The sequence below is a fragment of the Sphaerodactylus townsendi genome, linkage group LG02, assembly GCF_021028975.2.
Source record: "Sphaerodactylus townsendi isolate TG3544 linkage group LG02, MPM_Stown_v2.3, whole genome shotgun sequence".
NCBI classification, from domain to species: domain Eukaryota; kingdom Metazoa; phylum Chordata; class Lepidosauria; order Squamata; family Sphaerodactylidae; genus Sphaerodactylus; species Sphaerodactylus townsendi.
In genome coordinates this window covers 88608555-88635728 of record NC_059426.1, presented here as the reverse complement: position 1 = coordinate 88635728, position 27174 = coordinate 88608555, and the positions used below count along the sequence as shown (strand labels likewise).

Below are 27174 nucleotides of genomic sequence, written 5' to 3'. Positions count from 1 at the left end.
GTCTTCCATCTAAGTCAGTGATGGTGAACCTTTTCGAGACAGAGTGCCCAAATTGCAACCCCAAACCCACTTATTTATCGCAGTGCCAACACAGCAATTTAACCTGAATACTGAGGTTTTAGTTTAGAAAAAACAGTTGGCTCCGAGGCACGTGTTACTCGGGAGTAAGCTTTGTGAAGCAACCATGCAACACTTCGAATGGGTGAATTATGACCATAGGAGGGTTTACTCAGAAGCAAGCCCCATTTATAGGATCGTGCCCAGGCCAGCCTAGATGTGTGTGTGTGTGATTTTCCGCCCCCCCCCCATGATGAACTCTGTGCACGTGTGCCCACAGAAAGGGCTCTGAGTGCCACCTCTGGCACCCATGCCATAGGTTCGCCACCACTGATCTAAGTAATGACACTGCTTAGCTTCCAAGATCCGACAAGATCAGGTTTTACCATGGTGCCTTCCCTCCACAGGCACATTAGAGAATATTTTTTAAAAAGACTTTCCTACACCAGGAGAAAAATTCCTTCTTTCCATGGGGGGGGGGGGGGGATAATATCAAAATCAAAAAGGGAAAGAATGAAGCTTGAATGGCTAGAAAGAGCAGTGGGTACACCTGTGCCTTATAGAAGCACAAGAAGCAAATGGCCTAAGACACATTTTAAAAAATCAGGGCAGACAAAGCAAAAGTTACCAATTGCTGCAAGCATACAGGAAGAACAACTATTAATCCTGTGCCTTCTTATAGCAATATATTACTATGGGTGTGCCATCAAGTTGCCAATCTCCAGGTGGGGCCTGAAGAGCTCCCAGAATTACAGCTGTTTTCCAGACTACATAGATCAGTTAACCTGGAGAAAATGGGTGTACTCTATGGCATTATATCATACTGAGGTCTTTTCCCTCCCAAAATCAGGCCCTCCCCAGGTTCTACCTACAAATCTCCAGGAATATCCCAAAGCAGAGTTGGCAAGCCTAAATACTTGAAAATTTGCCAACATTTTTTTAAAAGTAAAAATCCTTATTAATGAGGTTAAAGGAAATGAATACAGGGTGTCTTGTCATGGTCCAGTCAGTGGAAACTGGGCGAGAAGTGTGTGGAACCAACAGAAGTGCAGGAAACATTACAGAAGCAAACAAACATAACTCAAATTTGCTAGAAAAAGATCAGGATAAAAGAACCTGAAAAAATGTGAGACAAAAGCTAAGGGTTCAAGAGAATGTGTGAAAGCAGGGGATGAACTGAAGCAGCTCGGGGCCAGAAGTGACTCAATAATACAGAAAATCCCTAAAACAACTCCTCCAGAATACGCACAGAGCTATAGGTAGGAAGATGTATGGAATTTGTATATAATGGATTATTTGAAATTATCTCGCAATTAACCCATTGCCTAAATTTGTGCCAGACTTGACCCAGACTTGGCCACTTCAGACCCACCTACTTAAAAAAAAAACTTTTATAGACCCATTACGCAAAGCATGTAAATCTGTGTATATCTGTTAGAAACCTGACAATGAACTTATAGTTGAAAAACTGTTACAGAGTTGGAATATGGAACTGAATATGAAAATTCAGAAAACAGTCTGAGAAGAAACATTGGCCGTTTCCGCATGGCTTCTATGCGCCCCCACGCCAGCAAGAATTCTGCCGGCGTGGGGGTGGAGGCCCGCTCGCTGTGCTGCCGCGGGCGAAATGGCCCAGCAAAGGCCATCATAGGAGAGGCGCTGCTCCGCGACGGGAGTCGCCTCTTCCCTCTTCCTTCTCCCTCTTCCCTCAGCCTCTGTTGAAGAGTCGTGTTTTGTTGGCTCTCCTAAGCCTCGCCCACACCGCAACACCGGGTCCTATATCAGCGAGGGAGGAATTCTAGGAGGCCAGCAGGACTTAATGCATTGCTTGGTGAGTGTAGGTGGGAGAGGGAAGGGGAAACAGCGTACTCCTCGAAGCGGTGCTGTTCGCGACCGCGCCGCCTGGAAGACGCTGTCCCCTCAAAAAAAAACAACCCTTTAAAGGGTTGTTTTGTAGGCCGGCCCGGACGCCGCTCTGAGGGGATGGGAAGGGCAGCCAGGTCGGATTGCCGCGTTTCAGCAGCGCCGCTTGTGCAAACGGCGCGCCCGGGGCGGCGCATCGCCTTCCAGGCCGCTTTTGGCCCATGAAACGGCCATTGCATTACGTAAAGCAAAAGCCTTAGGTTGATCTCTGCACATGGGCCAGTAGGGTCAGGTGAAAATGGTGGTGCAAAAGGGTTTGTTCTCTGCTTTTACACCATTTTCACACCACTGTTTTTGGCCCATGCGGAATCAGCCTTAGATTAATTTGATTAAAAATATTTGCTATTATTTGATGCCTACTAGATTCTTTAAATTGGGGTTAGACTCAGATAGGTTTTGGGAGAGATAAGCAACCAGTATGATACATAAGTTATGGGTATGTCCAATTATCATTTTGGTTGAAAATTAATAGAAAAATTAATTTTACATTAGAATGTTCACTGGAATCCAATCCAATCAGTCTTTCTCACTCAAATTTCTGGAAAGGATAGCTCTTGGATCTTATGAGCCATAGTAATAACTAAACAAATAAATTCTTCAAAAGCAGAAGGCAACAATATGCCACATATAGAAATATGAATTAATGTTAGAACTCATGAATAAAAAGGAATTATCTTGAAAATGCAATAAATGATTATGAAACATGATGACATTTGGCCTGAATTTGTGTATTTATCCTCCTCCTTTTTGTTCACTTTGCCTCACTACTATAAAATGGGTTAAATGTGGTGCACACTGTTTTCTTATGGCTGGCATGTACCATTGATTTTTTTAACTGTTTCTGTTAAATGCCATTTTGTTTTAACTGTATGAAGAATAATAGTATGGCACAGGGCCAGGCTGGCTAGTGCAGTAATTTGCCCTGTAGGAAATGGCTACTAACTCACCCTTTATAACAGCAACATGGGAATAGGTGGCTGCTTTGGGGACAAGCAGGAATTTTTGAGACTCCTATGACTGTCATTTTTTTTGCCTGTTTCATGTTATCACAGCAATGGAATAAATAGGTCTGGTCTTTGGGCTTGTTAGGCTATAACTTGGGATGGCAGGAATACAGCAGGCTATACTGCACCTATTAACCCCTGTTAATTCTAATCCCCCAAATAACATGGGCTCATTCCGCACATGCAGAATAATGCACTTTCAAACTGCTTTCAGTTCTCTTTGAAGCTGTGCGGAATGGCAAAATCCACTTGCAAACAGTTGTGAAAGTGGTTTGAAAATTCATTATTTTGCGTGTGCGGAAGGGGCCATGGAGACCAATTCAGTTAATATGACAAGGGAAGAGGATAGAAACAGTTCTTCAAGCTTTCTCTGTGTTGCCAAAGTTGTAATCATTTCCTCAATGAATGGATGTTTCCCCTTCCCTGAATATTGTTCTGTGATGCTTTTACTAGGAGCTTTGGAATCTACTTCAGGCCCCTTCCGCACATGCAGAATAATTCACTTTCAATCTACTTTCAATCCACTTTGCAGCTGGATTTTACTGTGTGGATGGAAAGTGCATTATTCTGCATGTGTGGAAGGGGTCTAAGCTTCTAGCTTCTTAGGTCCTGCTGCCTGATGTTGCATTCAAACTGTTCTACGGATCAAGGTCAGTCAGTATGGCAATGGTTCTTCTCAGGGGTTCTTGAGAAGCTATAACCTAATTACATTCAGTACTAGAGAGCTGTATTAATTTGTTAGAATTTGTAACATTCGACAGAATGAGTAAGTTTAATTCTGAGCAGACATATATTGAGACACATGATTATATACCCTTCCCTGGAAAAAAAAAGATTTAGATTAAAGACGTACAGAAAATGAAGAGTCTACTACAGTTGTAATATTATGTATTCCTCAAAAATGTCTGGCATTTATGAGGCTTTTGATACCTTTGATCATATCATGATTGGTATGCAAACAAAGAAAAATAGGCTGGAAATGTACTTTTTAGAACTCAGTTCTGTCAAGCTGTTATTCCCACTAGGGGGAGTATTGTGTATGTAGTGCTGTACGACAATCAAGAACTTTGCAGATTTTCTGAGGCTTTATATGGAGCTTTTAAAAGCCTCAGCAAATGTCTTCAATTAACTTTCCAAAGAAGGAAGTCTCTCAGGCCCTATCTTACATTTAAAAGGTCTGGCCTTGCCTCTGCTCCCATTTAAATTCCTGTCAAAGTTCCCACTAAGTTCAATGAAATTCAAATAAGGACCTTTTTGGTGCCACAACATCTCTGAATAATATTTTTTTTAAATCTGGATTATTTTATTCTGAGTGTTGCATCCAAGGCTGCCATGGTGTGGAGCTGCCACACATTTAGACAGGAACTGATTTAACTAAGTTTTGAAATATCACTTTAAAATATGACATATAAAATATTTGCACTTGAAATTAAGTTTATAGTTTAGAAGGTTTCAACAAGTCTGTCTCCTTCTGATTTTAAGCTACCTGATGATTACATATGTATTGGTATTGGGTAAATTAATTCATTTATGTGCTCAGTGTACACTGAAAGAGATCCAGTGCAAATTATAATATAGATCTTGAAAACGCAATAATTAAATTGACACTTTTAAATAATATTTAATATAATTTCAAAACACATTTACAGTTTGAATCTGATTTTCCGAATGTTTTCTGATGTGAAATGAATTATAAGCTGAATTATGTTTCAATATCCACCATAGTATCTGATACAGGGAGAAGAAAACTGTTTCAAACAGCCCCAGTCTTATGCTGTGCTGTATAGCAGAACACAGCATTCCAGAATAGGACCTCAGCACTCATACAGTGGAATTATGATAGATTTTATCTCACCCTTCTTTTAAGGATTTCAGAGTGAGGTAAATCTCCACCCTCCATCCTCACAACAGCCCTGTGAGATAGGTTAGGCTGAATAATAGTGCCCAAGTTCTCTCAATGGGCAAAATGAGGATCTTAACCTGAGTCTTCCCTGTCTGACCAGCACTAGAACATTAGCTGTCTGGCTTCCTGAAATATTGTAGTAGCAGTTATCAATGATTCAGCATCATCACTTGATGGAATTGCAAGTGCACGGAACTCGTATTATATGGGAGGCTTACATGGGTACAGGACAATGTAAGGAGTGTGGTGGGGTGTTGGGGTGTTGGGGACCAGTATTTCAGTTTATCTACTAATAGCCATTTCTCTTTAAAGTCAGAATGATGTTCACATAATGACTTTTGAAAGAGAAAAGAAGCAGAGCTTCAGAATAAAAACTGGATTGCCTTATATGTGATAGATGTGAGGGTGCTGCTTCTTTTTTTTTAGTTTTTCCTTGATTTTCCTTTTAGCATTCCATCAAAATATTATTTAATTACAACATCTGCCACAGTGCATATATTTGAAAGAATGGCCATTATTTCCAGAAAGCCTGAGATTTGTAGAACACCAGAACATCCATAGAGCTTTACAGGAATACCATAATTATGAACCTCATATTCATAGAATGGTCTTTTGAGTGTCATGGTAATCTATTATTTTTGAAATGATGGCCTAGTAAATCTAATTACACCCAAAATACACACCATGGTTAAGAAATGTCTAAAAGCTCAGAAGAAATTAGCAGTTCTTTCAAAAACTGACAGCTGCTAGATGTGTTTGTACTTTCAGTTGTTAATATTCGTTAAGAGCTGCTCAGATGGTTTGTGTAAATGTTACTGTGAGCCTTGACCAATGTAAGATATGAAGGGCATAAGGAAATCCAGCCATGTGGAAAAGTAAAAAGGCAGGAGACTAATTTAGTAACTCATAAATGCATACTTTGCAATAAAAATATTTTTGCTTGTTTCTGATGGAATAATTTTCAGCAATAGAATATTGCCCAGATGCTCTGTTGTTTTGCATGCCCGTCACATTGACATAATTGATTGCACATATGTAACTAAAAACGAGCAGCCAAAATGAAAAGATAACTTGTGTGGAATGTGGGTATCAAGCAGTGGGAAGTATGAATTGTTCTGGTTTATATTTTAAATTTCACAACCCTTTCTCACATTTTTCTTCTTCATTGCAGAAAGATGAAACAAGCCAGGGTCCCCTGTCTGACCAAAATGAATCTCTGCAGAAATTAAAGCAGCCGGCCAGCGTTTTGTGTAAAACTACAAGGTAAGCCATTTAGCTATCCCGAGAGTCATCCTCCAGCCCTTGCTATTACATTTCAAGTCCGCCCTTGAGATGCAGCTCTGAAACTCTGAATGTCAGATGACCCTACAGCCTCCGTGAAGCGGCCTCCGCTTTATTGCATAATGTTTGCAACCAAACCTGTCCGTGCACTCCTTCTCGGCGGAAAGTACCTTCAATATGATGTCACAAACTTCTCTTTCTCTAGCTGCAACAATCAGTTGGAAAGCCGAGTGCGTTTCCTTGGGCCGGCTTGAGGGAGCTATGGAGGAGGGGCAGAATGCTTGAAAGCGGGGATGAAAAAGGCAGGCTGTTTCGTGGATGCTTTCCAGAAGAATGGCGAGCGTGTGCGCGCGTGAGAGGGAGGCCAGCCACGAGCGAGCCTGTGGGGTTAGTGAGAGTGATCTCCATGACAACTGACCCGGCCAGTCTGTCTACTCTCCCCGCAGTCGTTTTGCCTGAAATCCTCGCCGTGCTGTGAAAAGTTTTGGGAAGGAGTGGAGGGAAGCAGCAGGGGGTGTTCGACCCGGACGCGCTGCCTTTCCCGTCCCTTAGCTAATAGGACTACGTTTTGTCTGGGAAATCCAAACTCAAGAATGGCGTGGCAAGAGAACTGCTCCATGTGGCAGGTAATGAAAATGTTCCTCTCTCGTGGCTGTACCTTTGCCTTGTGTGTGGCTGGTGGTTTTTCAGAGCCGAATGTCGGAGGGAGAGTTTGGGATCCCAGGCTCTGAAGAATGATGTCATGCCTCAGCAGCTGCCTTTGCAGAAGCAGCGGTGAACTTTTCCCTCCCTGGAATAATAGATCTTTTGGACTCTTTGCTGACTCTTGTGTTGGGGTTGCTTGTTTTTTTTTTCTCATGTGAAGTACTTTAATGCAAGGGATAGATACTTTCAGGAACGTTTCTGCTCACTTAAAGAGATCAGATCGAAGCTCTTGGCAATGATGAGATTACATTTAGGGGACTAATTTGGCTGTGGCTTGTTGGTTTCTGGTTACTGAGTGTTTACTTAAATTCTGCAGGTGATTGGAATGTGCAAGAGAACAATCCTAAACAGGTTGACTCAGTATACTACTTTAGTTTATTCAGCAGGGATTACACCCAGGAAAGTGGTTCTAGGAATGCAGTGTAAATGTATCAAAATGAGGAAATATATGATTGAACAAATTCATTCTACATCCTCCTGTCTTCATTCTACAATTGGAATCTACTCATAAGAATGGAAGAGTGCATTGTTTGCTAGTTATAAAGGCGTTCTTTGTGAACTTGTTTTCCCAGTGCTGTGCAGAAAGAATGAAAGAATGAAAGGAAACACAATCACCAGTTCAAGACTGGCATTTTTGTATTGCACCTTTAATGTTGTACTACATTTTTGTTGCTGACAATATGATTTTAAATTAAAGATGTTTCAATAGAAAATTAATTACTTTTGATGGTAAAAGTATCCTTGTGCATTAAGAATACAAAATATGTAGTGTGTGTAACATCTATTATGGTAAATTCTCACTGCGTGCAAATGTAAGAGAGAAACTTTTTCTTTTCATTCTAAATTTACAATTCAATACATAAAACAAGAGCTTCAAACTGTACTTTTTATAATTGTACCCTTCTCTTGAAAATAGCTATTGTTTACTAATGCAGTATCTTACTAATGAAATCTACTCTTGCCTCATCCTGTGAATGATACTCTTAATATATGTTCACAATACTGCACTTTCTAAGGAGGGCTAAGAAGGACAGGCAGTTATTGCCCTGGAAGCTGTATGAGGATGGATTACAATAATCACCCTGGACCTTGAAAAGTGGCGTTCCTACCTAGGACAGTACCCTGGCCCCGGCGCCCCCATTTGGTCACGTGGGGCCAACATTTCAGGTCGTTTGTGTTTTAAAATTCCAAAAAGTGTTTTTTCACGTTCCGGCAGGGGCGCAATTGTATATTAGCGGCACCAAAATTTCAGGGTATTATCTAGAGTCTGTCCTGATGATACCACCCAAATTTGGTGATGTTTGGTTCAGGTCCAGTTATGGACCCTGTAATTATTGTTAATGGTTACTCATCGAGGGACTATATCTGGTCCCTCTCTAAACATAACTTCACCAAACTTGTGGAATCATAAGAATAGTTATCAGATGATACCGTATTCTTGGTGTCACTAGCTTTAAAATTTCTCCAGGGTTAATCTCTGGCAATAGGGGCTTGAAAGAAGACTTTGTTTCTCGGCAGTGATTCTTTGGCTCCATTGTAGCCAATGGGGAATTTCTGAGTGTGTAGGCAGGCTGCACATTTTAAACATAGAGGCACCAGACTTTCAGGGTGGCTCCAGGAGGCCTCCTGGTAATAGCATCCAGGTTTGGTGACCTTTGCTTCTAGTTCAATTCTTAGGCCTCCAAAAGGCTTATTTTGTTTCCGCCCCGCACATGAGCCTGTGGGCTTTGAGTTCCCTCGAACTCCTCTCAACTCCCCCCCCCCCCCCCCACTCCAGAAGCAAAGCTCACCAAGCTTGGATGCTATTACTCAGCGCCCTTTAAGCCACCTTGAAAGTCTGGCCTATCTTCAAAAAATGTGCAGGCAGAATTTACACAGACATTCCCCAGAATCTGCCAGGCTCTTTCAGAAGGCTCTGTGGTGGGAAAAAATGACTTTTCCCACCATAGACTCTAATGGGCTGGGTTATGCCCAGATGGCTCTGGGTGGTAGAGGTTTCAACAGGAGGCAACGTGTAGGGGTTGGGATCTTGCTCTGGGTGGGGCATTCTGTAGCTGCTGGTGTGAGTCTCCTGAAAGGAACCACTTAAGCAAAATGTGTGTGGAAGAGGAAATGCTGTGGGCACCGAAGCTGAAGGTGAACCTGATGCCCACAGCATCGGCCACCACAAGCAACTTTAGCAAGTTGGCTGGTTCCTTCAGGACTGCACCAAGCAGCCCTGCAGGAAATAAGTGCCCCCCGGCCAGAGAAAAGACCACTACCACAGTGCCTCCTGCCGGAAACCTCCACCACAGAGCTGGGCATAACAGAAAAGTCCTTATTGGAAGCGTCTTGGCGGTGGAAAAATAATTTTCCCACCACAGAACTTGCTGAAAAGCCTGGCAGATTCTGGGAATTTCTGAGTGTGTACAGTGACCACACATTTTTGAAGATAGTGAGGGCTGCCCAGACTTTCAAGGTGGCTCCAAGAGACCTTGAGTAATGAGCGATTCAAGCTTGGTGAGCTTTGCTTTGGGGTGGGTGGGGCTTGAGAAGCCCCAGAAAGAACTCCAGCCAGCAGGCTTCATGTGCAGGGAGCAGGGAAACAAAATAAGCCTTTGGGGCCCATGCACAATCCTCAGAAGCAAAGGTCTCTAAACCTGATGCTATTACCAGGAGGGCTTCCTGGAGCCACCTTGAATGTCTAGTGCCTCTATCTTCAAATGTGCAGCCTGCCTCAGAAATTCCCTCATTAGCTACAATGGAGCAGTCACTGCAAACAAAGAATCTTAAAATTTTAAAAGCCTGGAAGGGATGTATTTTAAAGCTTAGTGACACAATCAAAATTTCAGGGTATCATCTGGTAACTATTTCTATGATTCCACCAGGTTTGCAGTTTATGATTTGGGGACCCTCGCTGGCGGTCCTCAAATGGTAGCCCCCCCATCTCAGTTAGCCCTACTGGAAAACAATGGGGATGGGGGGGTATTCCCCCATTTTGGGCGGCCCATAACTTGCTGCTCCTGAACCAAACATCGCCAAACTCGGTGGTAATTACTGTGGCAATCTCTAGATGATGCCCTGAAATCATGGTGCTGCTAGCTTTTAAAAAATGCACCCCTGCAGGCCAAAACCACCAAAAAAAATACCCCCAAACCCAAATACATTGCATTCGTGATTTGTTCATATTTCTGCAGAGGACATAATCGACAATTCTTATCCTAATGTGCCCAAATTTGCCCAGATTCCAAAGTCAATCTGCTATTTGTTTCCCATCTGAATCTCCAACCTCAAAAGTGATGCTGTTTCAGGATCACCTTTAACAGCATCACTTTCCATTTGTTTTAACCGGGGACCCCAGATTCTCCCCTTTAAGGTAGATTTAAAAGAAGAATCTGAGCTCCCTGCCTAAAACACCTCATTGAAAGTGATGCTGTTTGGGGTGGATTCCACTTCGAGATGATGCTGGACATTTGTTTGGTAAATGTTTTGCTGGGGTGATTTGTGAGAGAGATTTACATGCTTAATACCCACTTTGCACTGGCTTGGAGTTACCAGGCTAACAACCTACCCTCATAGGGTTGTTGTGATTAGGAAATTAGAAACAGTTGGTGGGGAGAGAGCCATGCATGTTTTGATGGGAGTGGAGGTGTTTGTGAGCCGGTGTCGTGGGCCAAACTCAGGAAGTTTTTCAGTCCCCCTCGGCCTAGCTTACCTAGGTACGCCCCTGCTGGAACTTCTGTTAAAATGTATGAATTTGGATCAGTGAAACACTTGAAGGGCTGAAACCCAAACTGCCCAGGACTTCTCCCCTTATTTATCCCTAATAGCCTATGGTGGAATATGGAAAATAGTCTGATAATACATATAGTCAGGCAATTAATATACTCAGCAGAGTCACCATTTAGCAGAATATATACAGTTATGATATTCAGGGTCCTTCCATGTGGGAATCAGAATTTTGGATAGCTGCAGTTCAGATGAGAGGGAAGATGGGAGAGAAGGGGGTATAGATGGGAGAAAGAAGACAGGAGGAAAGGGGGTATAGGCAGTCTTACTGGAATTTAAAGAATAACTGCTCCTTCTTATCTTCTGGAGTTTCTGACGTAACTCAGAATCTTCCAATGGATTCAGATCAGGCCTTTGTTTAACATGGTTTACGTTTTTGACAGATGGACCAGACCACAAGCTTTCTTCTTGGGTATCTCAAACAGAGTCTCTTTTGTATTTCATTATACAATGAAGGACACTTCAGATTGGCTTCAGTGTGCTGGCTAGCATAGTTCAGGCATGCTGATGGTGGCCTATTTCCGCTTTCTGCTAGTATGACTGTGAGAAAGAAAACATGGACTGGATAAACCACTAAGGGTAGCCCAAAGAACAGACTAGATAAGACAGAATTTATTTTCAGTCCATGTATTTATGATACCTTCTCCTCTCTTAAAAAAGTTGAGCACAAAAACTCAGGTATTGTTATCTGAACCACTAAGGGTAAATTTCAGGAGACAGGAATGGAATGTTAAATGATGCAGTTGTGTCATACTATGTACACAGTGGTTTATAATTGCCTATAGTAAGGCAGTGATCTGCTTCTTTATATGTTGTTTAGAGTCTTTCTCCTCAAACATTAATAATCTCTTTTTTCTTTTCTAAAAAGGTCAATTATCTGGTATCAAGTTGTTGGTGTCAAATTATATTTAGAATTTTATATTGTTATTTTATGAAGTAACTAGTAGGAAGAGATACAATTATTTTAAGCTAATTTATAGTGCAATCCTAAGTAGAGTTATGCCTTTTGAGGGCAATGAGTTTAGAACTCTATTTAGGATCACATTTAGAACTTGATTTAAGATTCTAGGAATACCCTAGAATGTCACTGGGACCAAAGCTTTTTAAACAAAGATACTTAAATAAATTGGACTATAGAACTGGTTGGCAGCTTTATTAGGGGACACAGGGATTTATAAGGATATATCAAGAATGTCTATTGAAAATCTTAGTTCTAAAATACTGACGTATCATTTTAGCTGTATCATCTCCAGAAAAGGATTTTCCAGAGCAAAATGCTTCAGAAAATGATGACCAAAGTAATGTGCGAATTGGAAAACCTTCCTAATCAGGAATGGCTGAAGCATTTGGTCTTTTTGATAAAGAAAGGAAATCAGTGACCAAGGAGGAGTATTAGAAGTATTACAAACAAGAGGACCAACACCTTTCTGTCTCTGTCACAATACTAGCACTTGGTTCCACAAATGCAACTTAGGCCCTTTCCGCACGGGCGTTTTATGGCGCCCTGGGGACGGCAAAAACGGCGTCCCCAGGGAGCCATTCGCACAGGGGGCGCAGCTGCTGTGCAGCCGCGCCACACTCGCGTCGCCCGACCAGCGCGAAGCCGGCATTTCCCAAACGGCAGCGGCTCCAAGGCGCCCTCCCCCTCCCCCTCCCAACCTGCACTTACCTGGTCCCCGGCCCTCCGGCGCGTTGCCGAGGCCTGGGGACACGCCTCCCTGCCCTGCAACGCTCAAGCAGGTGCGCAGGGCCGGGGGGCGTGTCTCCAGGCCTCGGCGATGTGCCAGAGGGCCAGGGACAAGCCGGGTCGGCTGGGTGACGGCGCTCCGTGGCGCCGTTGTCCTAGCCGGTTCTGGGACCGTCCATGCGGACAGTCCCAGCGTCGTAGGGTCGGCGTGGTTTACGCTGACTCAACCCCTTCCGCCTCTGTGCCGAAGGGGCCTTAGATTGGCAGTAGGTTTAGGACAGATAAAAAAGATCCATAATTTGATTTTATGGAATACACTGCCACAAGATGAAGTAATGATCATTAGTATCAGTGACAGAGTAGGATGATAGATATATCTGTTCTACTTGTCCCTACATCTGAACAGAGGCAGTATGCATTTGAACAACAGGAGTAAGTCTCCATGAACCTGAAACCTTATTCACTACCTTGACTCAGGCAACTTCTAGTCAGAAGGAAATACAGGTTTAACAGCACTATTGTAGGTGGTCAGAGACTGCACCACATTACTGCAGCAACTGCAGTGGGTTCAGGTGATCTGAGAAGATAATAAGGGCATTATATTGTCTCTGGTGGTCTGATTCCTTTGTCTGAGAAACTTCAGTGCAGGTTGAGTTGTTACAGGCTGCCTCAAAGACTTGCCAAACTGCTTCCTGGCTTCCTGTTTGGCTGCCAGCCCTGACAAATAGGTGCTCGCAACAAAGAACAGGACAAGGCTGTTGTCTTCATGCATTCACAAGAACTTCCTAGTCGCTGCTGTTAGAAATAAAGAGCTGGAATAGATGTTCTGATTCAGCAGGGCAATGGTGTAGTGGTTAAATCTCAGGGTAGGATCTGGGAGACCTCAGTTTGAATTTCCTGTCTGCCTGAGTGACATTGGGCCAGTCACTCTCTTTCACCTTAACCTGTTATAGTGACCATAAAGTGGAAGATGGAAGAATAATGTTATATGATGTTATAACATTCTTTGGAACCTGTAGGGGAGAAAGATGGGGTATAAATATCTAAAGTAATAAATCTTAGCTGGGTGACCCAAGGGAAGTAATTTTCCCTCAAGATCATCTTCCTATTTGAAATATGATGATGGTAATTGTGTTGTAACATACACTGTTGCAAAGATAACTGAGTTAGTATTTGTCAGTTGTTTTCTAACTTGGGGGAAAGCGCTGTATTGTATGATGTCAGCCACTCTGAGCTCAACTTGTCTGGGAAGAGAGGCCTATTTGAATAAATAATTATATAAAAGGTAACTTCTTGTTGTAGAGCTGTAAAATTAGGCAACAATAAAAATATAGGCCATGTTGGATAGTAGTGCAAATTACAAGGTGAATTTTCCCCTCTTTCTGTTTTCTTCCATTCTCTGAGACAGAGGATCTAAATTGTACTGAGGCCATGCCTGGCTCTGACTGACTGTAGTTGATTCTATGTTTTTACATAAAGAAACAGAAGACTAACTTTATGACATGTTGGTTACTTTTGTAACTTCCTTTAATTACCCTGTCATATATGCAAGTCGGCTAAAAAATGATGTAGTGATGTCATGTTACATACATCACATACTAGTGATGTGATGTTAAGGTGAAGATACACTGTGTCTGCAGTTAACAAGTGAAACTGACAAGGCAAGTTGCCTTTGCAGGAGGAAATTATGAAGAGACTGCTGCAGTAATGATTGTGCATTTGGTTAATCCATCCTTTGCTAGCGGCAAGAAAAATGCAAAAACCCATTATTGCTGTGCGTTTTCTTCTAGGAGACTATAATGCTGATGTAACATATACAGTAGCTCTCTTTCTGATGATTATTTTAAATTGTTAATTTTATTTTTTATTATCGCTAACTGTTTTATTCACTTCCTATATATATATATATATATATATATGTGTGTGTGTGTGTGTGTGTGTGTGTGTGTGTGTGTGTGTGTGTGTTGTTGTGTGTGTGTGTGTGTGTGTGTGTGTGTGTGTGTGTGTGTGTGTGTGTTTGAAGCAACTGCTCCACTAGGGGGTTTTGTTGTTGTTTCTGCTTTGTGTGGGTAGTTCTAAATGGCAGAAATGGAGGTGGAGACATTTTTTGAATTGCTGCTTCAATGTACCGTATATACTCATGTATAAGTTGAATTTTTCAGCACATTTTTAATGCTGAAAAAGCTCCCCTCGACTTATACACGGGTCATTAAAATTTTTTTTGTGTTTTTACTTTGCCGGCCAGCAGGGGGCGCAGTTTTTATGCTAGCGGCACCAATATTTCAGGGTACCCTCAGAAGACACTCCTGATGGTACCAGCCAAGTTTGGTAATGTGCTGGTTCTAGGGGTCCAGTAAAGTTATAATCCCCAAAGGAGGTGCCCCCATTCCCCATTGTTTTCAATGGGAGCTATTAGTAGATGGGGCTACCCTTTTGAGGGTCCATAACTTTGGACCCTCTGAACCAAACTTCACCAAACCTGGCTGGTCTCATCAGGAGAGTCTCTTCATGATACCAGCAAGGTTTGGTGAAGTTTGGGTTAGGAGATCCAAAGTTATTGACCCCCAAAGGGGATGCCCCATCCCCCATTGTTTACAATGGAAGCTAATAGTAGATTTTCCATTTCTGATAATATCCCTCTTAAAATCTAAGTTGGGTTACATTTGGGCATACAGATGATGATGAGGAATCCAGTTTTGGAGGATTTTAACTCTTTTGTTTTAGCTTGGTTGCTGGTTGAGCTAAGGTTTTTGTACTTTTAAAGTTATTGTTGATATCATATTGTTCTTGTTGACCCTCTTTTCCACTTACAGAGCCAGTTTACTGTTTTTCTTTGAAATAAATATTCAAAAACATGTAACCTACTGATGCCTCAATTGATGTAATTTTATTGGCATCTATTTTTATTTTTGAAATTTACCAGCAGCTGCTGCATTTCCCACCCTCGACTTATACGAGAGTCAATAAGTTTTCCCAGTTTTTTGTGGTAAAATTAGGTGCCTCGACTTATATGCGGGTTGACTTATACGCGAGTATATACGGTAACTATGCAGTAATCCTAGAGTGCTTGTGGAAAAGAAAACGGGGAGGGTTGTTTGTTTGTATTAGGGGTGACATCCCACCACCATTAGGAATAATATATTTTCAGCAGTAGTGTGTGGAACAAATGCAACTGAAGAGACAAGAGCAAAAGAGACGGGGGGGGGGGGGGGTTGGAAATATGTGGAATGATTCACAAAAAACATTTCCCAAACATAAGGTATGACCACTTGGAAAATCAGTGGTAAAATATGCATGCAGGAAAGGCCATAATCTGCGAATTACCAGACCTACATAAAGTGTGTCTTGTCCTTCCTCTCTGGACTGGAGTCTGGGGCTGTTGTGCCCTGCAGGACCCCTTCCTTCAATGAGCACATCTTGGTATGTGAAGAGAAAGCGGGAGCTAAATGCATCCCTAGGCCCTCTCTCTCCAGCCACTCTTCTAACCCCTGAGAGCATGGGAGAGACTTGGTGCTTCCTCCTTGATGCTTTTTTGGCTTGCCTAATGTGGCGTTTCCCCTAGTTGCCCCGGCCCCGCAGGTGGCTGTGCCGACCCACCTTCCTTGCCTGGGGGTTGGACTCCCCAGAACCCAGATGAGTTTGAGGGTAGGGCTGCTACCCCTAAACAAAGTGATGACTAAACGTAATCTGTAGATCTAATCTGCTTTAAGGGAAATATAGTTGATACGTTGTTGATTCTGTTCTAGCATTTTGTCTTAACTAGCATCATTAATAATCAGCCAAACTTTTTTTGTAATGGGGTATAGTTAGCTGAGGAGAAAGGTTTCTACTGGGGGACCTATTTCTCTACTGCGGCTCCTTGTTCCCAGTAACAGCCTACAGAAGAGAAAAAACACAGGTTTCTTGGGGTGATGACTCTGCTAGTGGCATGGAACCACTGTGCCTCAGGGTCATCATGTCCACAAAAATTGGTGCCATGGGCAAGTGCTGAAAAACAGCACCCCTAATTCCAGCCTAAGGAGCCCGCCTCCCATCTGCCTCCCATTGCTCTTGCTTCTACCAGCCTGCTTGCCTTTTCTATGATCTTGGAGGCCGGGTGCCCAGTATGGGTAATGCTGCCTTCCTCTGCTTTGAAGGGCCTGGCCTGCAAAATGGCACCCCTGATGAGGTGAGGGAGGCCGTGTTTCTGAGGGAGAGATGTCCTTGCCTAGGGGTGGCCCCTCGTGCTTGTCTTGTCCTTCCTATTGTGTCCCTAGTGGCATATCCAGATCTGGGTGGCATCCGGGTCCGTGTTCTGTGTTGCTGTCACTTCTGCTGCAGAGAATGCCGGCAGTGAGATAGGAGCCCTTTGGAGTGGTTGGCATTGGGCAGGGGCAGGCAGCTGTCAGGGCCTAGCCATGTTTCCAGTCTCTGCCAGCAGTTGCCTGCATGGGCCCTGGCCAGCCCCATCCCCATCCCCTTGAGGCTCTCTACCCTTATCTGCAGCTGCAGTGCAGGGGAGAGGCTGCCACTGGAACTGTAAGCATTCAAGGCTCCCATGGTCTGAGGACTGCATGAGGCTGGGATCTCCTGGGAATGTTGCTCTGCCCCAGGCTGGGGGGGGGGGCAAAAGGTGATAGGGGGGCTCTCCCCCCTTACTTGAATCCGGGAGGCTGTGAGGGACCTGTAGTGGCCTGGTAGACAATGTGTCCAGGCTGGGGGATGGGTTCCTGCTCTGATGGGGCTGGTGCTTGGTTGGACGGACCTTACTTGAGCTCAGCCTTGACCCTCAGGTGGAAGCTTCTGGCAGTACACAAGGGTCGGATGCTCTGGTCTCACCTGAGTATATGGTCCAGCTCCTTGTAGAAGGGGCAAGTTGCCTGTTCCTCTATTGTGCTGGACCACACGCTTGTACTCTTGCCTCATGTTTTTGGTTTTTGTGCGGCATTCTGTGGCTGTGCGCTGGTGGTCCAGGTGCCTCATCTCTCAAGCCACCCTCTCAGAGACATCCAGGTTGCAGTGGCTCCTGTCTAAGGCCTGTTGGATGGCTGGCTCCCCACAGATTGCTAGCAGGTCTCGTGTCTCCATATCCCTCCCGGTGACCCCATGCCCTAGTGCTCTTCCATCACCTTCCCTGGTGGAGATCATGTGTAGGACAGGGACCCCCTCGAGCCCCACCACAGTCTTACCGCATTGACCAGTCTCCTTCCCCGATGGGCAGCTCTCCCTGAAAATGCCTCTCAAGTCCAATGCACCCTCCAAGGTCTCCCAAACTTCCTGGTTACTCCCTGCAAGACACTCCTCTCAGACCAGGAGACCTCCCTTGTGGCGGGGGAGAGGGATTGGCAGGTGGACGCTGCCAGGTCCAGCTCAGATACCATCTCCAGGACCCAGAGCCCATGTCCAGCCTGGACATTTGGAGCCAAGAATCCTCCTCTCCAGGGGCCCTCGATCCATACTGCCAACAAAGTCGCGCTCTGCCAGTCACGCACAGGTGTGCCCCTGCATAGCAACACAGGGACAACCTGCCAAAAAAATAAAGAAAGGTGGCCCTGGGGTCATGCTTTGGGCTGCCTATTTAGCCCTGCAGCTTATCCAGCAGGAAGCAGCCCATGGGGTGGCTGACCCAATCAGCATGGCTGCCGGGACGGTTCTCCCTCCCCAGCATGGCCACTGCCGGTGGTGGTGTCGTTGCTGGAGGCGGGCTTAACAAACCCGCCTCCTGCCAGACCTTTCGCATAATGCCAGCTTGCTATGATTTTTTTAAAAAAAGAACTGCGTTTTCAGCAATTCTTGAAAAATCTGGCTTGGCCGCTAAAACGTGGCTCTGACTTGCTTTAGGGACGGGAACCATGCAAACTTCCCACCCACAACGAGTTTTTTTACCATCCTTAACCCATGTTTATTGGTTCATGTGGAATAGGCCTAGGATAGTCCATCAACACACTTAACATGTTTACTGTTAATGAAATCTGTCGTGCCCTGAAGCAAAGGCTAATTGACCAAGGACATCAATACCCGATTAGCACTGTGACCAAATCTTGCTCTTCCTTATTTCTGGGGTTACCCCTTAGTTTATCAAAAACATTCAATTACTTCTGGCAGTTAAAACAGCCCAACACCACAGAGCTCTCACTTTGGCAAGGTGTAATGTTTTCCCCTCAGCTGTGACCAAGGGGAGACAATTAAAAACTCCATATCACCACAGGCTTTGTGCATGTGAGTTGCATCAAACTGACTCTGTCCCTCATGTCCTTCTGAACTGCCCTTTCTATTCAACTCTTAGACATAACCTGCTTTCTCCTTTACTCGCTAATAAAGAGGGCTTATCTGAACATCAAAAGATTGGTTGACACTGGGGAAGTTACAAAGAAAGTTGGCAAATTTGTAAACTCTGTTCAAAGCTTAGAGCATATTAACATTTTATTAACAACTTGATAATCAGTTGTTGTAGATATAGCTCCTTGACCTGTCTACTCATTCTTTAAAATTACTAACACATTATTTTTTCATCCACCATTTAATTGTACTCTTTTTTAAATTTATCTATTTTATTATGCAAACAAAGGTTTTGTTGTTGTTGTTACTAGTTACTAGTTTGTATATAATTACTAGTTTGTATATAATTTGCCAAAAAGGAGGAAATATACTGTTGCCAACCTTATATAATTGTTAGATTTTTTTAAAAAAAATGGTTTGACAAAAGTTTTGAAACTCCTTTCATAAAAAGCAATTAATATTTTTTATCAGATTACAGTCCTTGAAATATTCTAGTCTAGAAATATTCTTGTTTTGTCTTTATAAGTACCAGAAGCCCAATGTTCTCTGTGTTGGGAACCCTGATTGTATGGAAAGGTAGCATATTGAAACATAGAGGCAAACACATTTCTAATTGTTTTATATGGACTATTGAATCCCTTGACCAGAAAATTAAAGCTAACCCTCAAGTTCAGTATATAAGAATGAAATTCAACCAAACAGAAACACAGTATTTTATTTAGGTAAAAATGTACTCATCTATTGCTCAGCCAGCATACTAAACAACAGAAGTCTTACTAAAGTTCAAGAAATTTAACTCACATGTCTGGATATACCATTAATATTCACAAGGCAATGATCTTAGCAGTATTCATGAAACCCAAAACTTCTGAACACTTTAGCACAATGGGTTTTCCCAGAGTTAGTAAAAAATAAAATGTGTGGGGATATATGTAGCAAATACCCATTGCACTTTATATAAGGTTAATTTCCCTGTGCTACTTAAAAAGTTTCAGGTGGAGCCAAGCCTTAGACTGTGTTCTAATGTAACCTACCAAGTATGGTACAGATCTAGCACTTCATCAAAAAAATGTAAATATTTCTGCCATAATGTCGTTAAGACCAAAGCTGGATTTCTCCCAGAAAACATTCCTATGAAGATGCATTAGGAAAGGCTGGTCCCAGTTCAGAGCTTACCTTAAGGATTTTGCGGTCCACAGTGAAGTCCAATTACTCTAAGGTTCTGTTTCTGCCAGAGGCGTAACTCCAAGGGGGCCGGGGGTTGCGTGACCCACCAGGCACGCACCCCTGTGGGGGTGTGGTGAAAGTGTGGCGGGGGTGTTCCGGGGGCATTCCAGGACGGAGGCGTTCTGGGGCAGGGGCGGAGGATGCACCAATGCACCAGGCGCTTTCCCCCCTTGCTACATCTCTGGTTCTTGCCCAGCATATTCACCTGATCCTTCGACTTCTTTGTGTTGGTGAGGTATGGTTCTTTCAACATACCTCACCAATGTATATGTGAAGCCTGTATTAACCTTCCCTGTGTTCAAGCATGTTGAAATACCCTCCTTACTGCAGGCACTTGCACTGCTGGCTTTTTAATGACATGGGTGTTTTAAGTGCTGTCAAGTCTCTTCCAGTTTATGGCAACCTTATGAATTAATGACCTCCCAAACATCCTATCGTAACAGCCTTGCTTAGTTCTTGCAAAGTGAGGTTTGTGGTTTCCTTGACTGGCGGCCCCATCCAAAGGGGGGGAGCACAAATCTGCTCATGGAAGACAGCATAAGTCCATTCAGCCCAATGGGGGCTTCTGGACGGCAGGGAGGGTTTTTTTTTTATTCTCCAAGAGTTGCTGTTGTGATAGAAAGCAGCCTCTTGGCACAGGCTCTGAGTAGACAAAGATCTGGCATTTTTCACACACATTTGTTACAATTTAGGTTTCCTGTACAGATCTTAAACAATTTCAGATTTTCTTTTCAAAAAAGATGCAGATTGAAATTAAATTTAGTGCTTTGGACATGGAAGAAGTTGTAAGTTTAGCAGTCACTAGACAGGCAGCATGCTGGTAAGCAGATTGCTTGTAAAAATTATTCCGTAAAAAGTGTTGTGAATGAGTGTCCCTTGTGACTTGGGCTACCACCCAGATAGTTCTAGCAGAACCTAGGAGGTAATGGTAGAGAGTATGGCCTTCCTTATAGCTACCGTTTACTAGTGTCCAATTTAAATCAGTTTGCAGTTTCAGGCATGATGGGTTTCAGGCATGAGAAAAGTTGGTTCATTATGAGAATAAATCTCTAAACTCCTTAAACTCTTATGCTCCCTCTATCCTCTCTACCTTCCACTTATGGGGAGCTCAGATTTTAAAGATTTGTGGCTTCCTGAAAAACCATAGTTTATTTGTAATTTCTGAATCAGATATGACGACAAATTTTGGTTTGTTGATAGAACCCTGGCACCGTGCTATATTTTCCCAAGCATACCATTCATTTAATGTTTAAGGGATAGCAATTTTTGTGGCACTGCTGTTTGAATTTTTTCTAGGTAGACAAATAGGCCATATCTGGAGAAGTATATATCAGAAATGAGGCAGTTAGTATACCAAAACAGCCCAATAGCCTTCTTATTTTAAGAGACTTTCTTAACTCTTACTAACACAACTGCAAGCCACCACAAAATGTAAGCATTTCATGGTAGATATGTTCCAAAAGTTATATCCAGTGTTCTTTGTTGTTTAAGTTAGATGGTAAGTCATATTAACTCCTTGTACAGATACTGTTGGAGAAGTCTTGTATTTCTCTGATTCCATATGGCCTACTTTTCTTTACACATCTGCTGAGTCGACATGTAATCTTGCATAAGCTACAATAGAAGATGTCCCTCAGGCCCAGGTCAGAGGCGTAGCTGGGCCAAACTGCGCCCGGTGCGCAGTGCGTTTTTTCCGCCCCCGCCCCCCCCTCCGCGGTGCCCCCCCGTGGCAGGCAGGCAGGCAGGCAGGCAGGCAGGCACGCACACACACACACACACACACACACACACCCCTTCCCAAAGTTACCTACGTTCCTTTTCTATTTCTAGTACTTTTTGAGAATGAAAAAATCGGCCTAGTTACAGTTCAGGGAAAAAACTGCCTGACAAACTATACTTCCCAGGAGACCTTGTGAGCCCCAAGGTCTCCTGGGAACTGTAGTTCCTCAGGCAGTCTTTTCCCTGAACTGTAACTAGGCCGATTTTTTCAGCCTCAAAAAGTACAAAAAAAAGAAAAGGAACGTAGGTAAGTGTGGGAAGGGGGGTGGGGGTGCCGCGGGAGGGGTGCCGCAGGGGGCTGTGGGAGTCGCGGGGAAAAGGGGGAGGGACCAGGGGGTGATTTTGCGCCCCCCAGGCGTGCGCCTGGTGCGCAACGCACCCCCCTGTCCCCTTGGCCCTCCACCACTGGCCCAGGTATCTGAAGCTGACTTTATCAAAACCTCATTCTCACCAGCCATTGCCCAACACTTTACTACCACTGTGGTTCTCAGAAGGAAAGTCTTACATCTTTGGTCACCTTTTGTTCTGATAACTTCTTGGAACAACTCTGATTTAACGTACATGGCTACCAGTGTGACTAAGGCTGATTTTGCACTTTATAAATGGTCCGTGGCTTAGCCAGGGAGCATACCTGCTGCAGGGCTTCTCACCCTGCTTGTAATTCCCCACTGCTGCCTGGCTCTTTCCTTTGCTCAAGTCAGGGCCAGTGAGGGAAGCCCTGAATGGTTCCCCACAAGCCTGGGGCTTTCCCATAAGCACTGCTTAAGCACTGTGAGCTCTTCCGTAGTCTCTTTCACACATGTGCAGGCAGCCTATGTTTCCTCCATTCGGATTGGCTGATTCTTGCCCCATCCCCCCCACTCACTTTTACTATTTTAGTTTTACATGACTCGAACACAAATCAGGCACTAAGAATCAGCGTCCTTGCCCCCACTCTAAAATCCTTGCATGTGCGACAGGATCACTGTCCTCCACCCCGCTCTGTCTAAAATGTAAATCTAAGATCCTTGCGTGTATGAGAATCTTCGCCCTCCCGTTCGTGGCGCCCACACATGCCACTTTTCTGCCAAGCTTTCTCCCTCCTTTATAAAAACGAAGGTTTCTCCCTCTGTTTTTTTTTCCACTGGAGGGGGTGGAAGGCACCCCTTCTCAGTGCCTGACCATTGGTGGGGTGGGCCAGAGCAGCAAGGTGAGAAAACTGGCCCTGTTTCTGCTACAGAAGAGTTTTGCATGGTGGCGGAAGCCTCCGGAGCAACAAAGGGGCATTTCAAAAGGACCTCAACCTTTGTGGTTCAGGAAATTCTCAGAGCAAAGCCATTGCTGAGGAGCGGCTCCGGGGTGGAAACATGGCAGCCACGCTGCAGCACTGGGGACTGTGCAAAACTCCCGATTGCATCGCGGCAGTCTGAAGGCTGCCACTGGTACTATTGCATGACTGAGGAAAACCTTTATCCACTGCATCATTTTCTGTTGGAGCAGAAGAATAGTATGATGTGATTGGACAAGCTTGTCCTCTATAAACCTTCTTTGTTTAAACTAGCAGAGTTTTTAAAAAAATGTCTGTTGTCCCTCATATAGCTGTCAGATGTTTTAACCCATAGATATAAACTAAGAATTCACCTACGTTTTCAAATGTATGAGATAGTCTTTCGCTTTTAAAGTGTCTGTGTTTGAATGATTTTCCTCTGTCTTTGTGTATTAGAATAAACTATGGAAATAGTGTTCTCTATTTTCTAACCCCCATAATTTTTTAATGTGCCTGCTAGTTCCCATATTAGCTGGTTTCATGGCAGCAGAGAAAAGAGACAGAACAGAAGCTTGCTCAACACAAACTGGGAAAATCTCTTGCCTTGGCTACAGAATCTCATCCAAAGATTACAAAGGTGCCTCTGGCATGGGGTGGGGGGAAATAGCTGCCACCCACTTAATATTTAGAAGATGGGGGCACCTGAAGCAGGGCCTCTGAAGATGACGGCAGTGTTCAGGCAGGTCCATAAAGGAGTAGGTCTCAATTTTGGTCTCAAACTGTAGAGGCTTTCGAAAGTTGAAAGTGGCACCTTGAATTGTACCTAGAAACAAATGGGGAGCCAGAGTAGATCAGTCAAGCCTGGAGTAATACGGTCTCTTCCGATCAGCATCCTGGCTGCAGCATTCTGCACCATTTGAACTTTCTGGACACATCTCATGGGCAGAATATGAATGTCTCACACAACTTTTGATGCAAGCTTTGGAGTTCATGAAAATGCTTTTCCATTTTAGATCTTATGAGTTTATTACCCTTGAACTGTCCGAAAGCATATCTTCAGTAGGATGCCAAGATGCTAACAACATTTCCATGGCCTGCACTATGATTATGGTAGCAAATGTGCCAGTTTGAAATCTGCATTCTGAGTTTGAAGTCTGTACTCCTTTGTGCTTCAGTGTACATCCAAACTATGATATGGTGTAGATTGTGCAGGACTGTTATAAATCAGCATGTCGCTAATACTGAACCAAACTGTCAGTTTGCGCTTGGCAAGCACTGTTTATCTAACTGCTGACTTTACCCCATGCTCTCTTTCTATCAGACTGAAAGAAGAAACAGAAATACAGACAAATGCAGCTGTGGATCTTTCCCACAGTCTGCTACAGGACTTCTGTTCCACTTCAGCCAAACATCTATTCTTAAGAACAAGAGCTTTTTTTGAGACTAAAGTGGATAAAGATGTTAAGCTTTGGCTCAGTGACATTTGGGTAGATGACCCTTTCCAAATCCTACTAATTTCTAATTATAGTCCGGTATATGTTTACTTAGAAGTAAGTGTTAAATTGCTGCTGTTTGCTTCTAAATAAGGATGCATAGGACTGAATTGTAAAAAAAATAATATCTGTGTATGTGCAGAAGCAACCAGATATTTGTGTGTGTCCCTAGTTTCTTCCTGAGTCTTCACACAGGCCCTTTCTGCATAGGACAAATAAAATGTACTGAGGATGGGGGGAAAGCATTTTGGGGAGGCAGTCCACACAGGTTTTTCCCCAAGATGTCTTTAGGACGTTTTATTTCTGCTCAACCCAGGTTTTTGTGAAAACGCTAAACTAGCAATTCTTTTTTGCCAAGTTGGCTTAAAGTCATCTCCTGCTTGCTATGCAGACCTCAGGATACAACTTATTTTTCCCACCCAATTAAAAAATTCCTCTCACTTTCATTTTCTCTCTCCTGCCATTTTCTGCTGCTTGAAACTTCCGTTGTATGTGCTGTTTGCTGAACTTGCCCTGGGACATTTTCTCTGCATACATTATGCCCATTATTCCTTTTAGGTCAAAAAGTACATGGTTCAACTCAGCTCTTCCTGCTGATTCCAGCAATATATAGTTTCCACCTTTTTTAAAAAAAATTATGAGCTGTCTTTGGAGACAGTTTCTAAATAACCCTTCGGGGGTGGCGGTTTATCAAATTTAATAATAATAATAATAATAATAATAATAATAATAATAATAATAATGTGTGAATATGCCAAATGCCATAGAAATAAAGAGCTTACCAGTGAATGAAAGCTACAAATACTTGGGGATACTGCAAGCAGAGAACATCAAGCATGCAGAAGTCAAAGGCGTAATTAGGAAGGAATATCTTAGAAGGGTAAGAAAATTTTTGAAATCAAAGCAATGGAGGTACATACAATAAAGGCAACTAATACTTCGGGCGGTGCCTGTAGTACGCTACACTAAGCTGGCATAATTAACTGGACACAAGCCAAATTCGACATCCTGGACAGAAGAACAAGGAAAATTGCGACTCACCAATCGAGCACTGCATCCAAGAAGTGATGTAGACAGACTCTACTCTAGCAAGGTCAGAAGGAGGAAGAGGACTGCTCCACGCCAAGCAATCAGTAGAGGAAGAGAAAAGAAGCCTGGAAAGAATACATCCAAGAAAGTCAAGAGCCAGCACGGGAAAAGAAGTCCACAAGGCTGAGATGCTGAAAGCTAAAGACTCAAAGGAGTATAGGAGTCCAACAGTTTAAAACATCTAAAGGAGCAGTGGCTAAACAAGCCACTCTAAGGGCAAAGTACTTTACAAACACAAGGAAAGGTTAAGCAAGCAAGAAAACATGGGAAGGCCTGCAGTAAAGGGGAACTCTAAAGAAGGAAACTGAAGGCCTCATTTTTGCTGCCCAGGAGCAAGCATTACGGACAAATGCAATAAAGACACGTAATTGAAAAGTCCTACAATGACCCAAAAGTGCCGCTCTCTGCAAAGAGGGTTTTGAAACCGCGGGAGCACATCATCTGCTGTTGTAAGAAAATAGCCCAAACTGACTATCTCTTTAACGTCACAATAGGCTAGCAGCAATGGTGCACTGGAACCTCAGTAAAAAGCACGGCTTGCCCCAGTAGGAAGACCTGGTACTTGTTAACAAGCCAGAGAGGACCACAGAAAATGAAGAAGCAAAAATATTCTGGGACTTTAGAATACAGACAGACAGACACCTGGCACACAACACCCCAGACCAGGGGTAGGGAACCTGCGGCTCGAGAGCCGCATGCGGCTCTTCTGCCCTTGCACTGTGGCTCCACGAAATGAGTCACGGGTCTCATCCTTGCCCACCCTGCAGGCAGAAGGCCGGGCGCACTTCACACCGCTCCACGGCAAGGTCAGCTGGCCAATGCTGTGGGCTTCCCATCTGGCCTGCCCCCATTGGAGTGGGCTGGTAAGCTTTCCCAGCCGCCAATGAGTACCGCAGTCAGCCGGCTTCATCCTTGCCCGCCCTGCAGGCAGCAGGGCGGGCACATTCATGCACTTCTCAGAATGAGCGGCGTAAAAGGTAAAAAAACCCCTATATATATATATAGTGTTATCTTTATTTTAAATGTCAAAAATTATTTACGGCTCCAAGTGTTTTCTTTTCCCGTGGAAAACAGGTCCAAATGGCTCTTTGAGTGTTAAAGGTTCCCTACCCCTGCCCCTGACATTACAGTGATAGAGAAAAAACATGTTTGGATCATAGATGTTGCCAGGCCAGTTGACAGCAGGGTAGAGGACAAAGAGCTGGAAAAGATCACAAAATACAAGGACCTACAAATTGAAGTTGAACGATTGTGGCAAAAAAAGAACAACAATAATCCCACTAGTAGTCGGTGCTCTAGGAGGAATCCCAAGAAATCTTGAAAAACATCTGGAAAGCCTAAACTTGGACAGATCATCAGTCCACATGCTGCAGAAAGCAGCACTTCTAGGTACTGCACATATTCTACGCAAATACCTCTAATATCCTAGGTCCTTGGGAAGGACTCGATATTCAGAGATGAATTCCAGACACTTGTACTGTGTTGTTATGTGTATAACAACAACAACAACAACAACAACAACAACAACAACAACAACAACAACAACAACAACAACAACAACAACAACCCTTTAAATCTCCGTTGCAGCCACCTTTTGCTAAAGTTGCCCAGGATGTTTTCTCTGCACACATCATGGCGGTGCTTCTTTTTAGCTCAAAAAGTACACGGTTCAACTCAGCTCTTCCTGCTGATTGAGACAATATATAGTTTTCTCATTTTTTAAAAAATTGATGAGCTGTCTTTAAAGACATGAA

The 27174-nt window shown here is 43.6% G+C and overlaps 1 protein-coding gene across 6 annotated transcripts in view; it reads left to right on the top strand.

Moving 5' to 3' along the window:
• DENND2B (DENN domain containing 2B) overlaps window positions 1-27174 on the top strand; it is a 170568-nt gene that overhangs the window by 36227 nt on the left and 107167 nt on the right. For 3 of the 6 annotated variants that reach the window (XM_048485076.1, XM_048485075.1, XM_048485072.1), the window contains one exon: window positions 6059-6150. The exons of 1 other annotated variant lie outside the window; for it this stretch is intronic. The gene's annotated coding sequence lies outside the window, so the exon portion shown is untranslated. Of the gene's footprint in view, window positions 1-6058; window positions 6151-6362; window positions 6795-27174 lie in introns of those variants that run through there. 2 more of the 6 variants (XM_048485070.1, XM_048485074.1) reach the window with 2 other exon arrangements.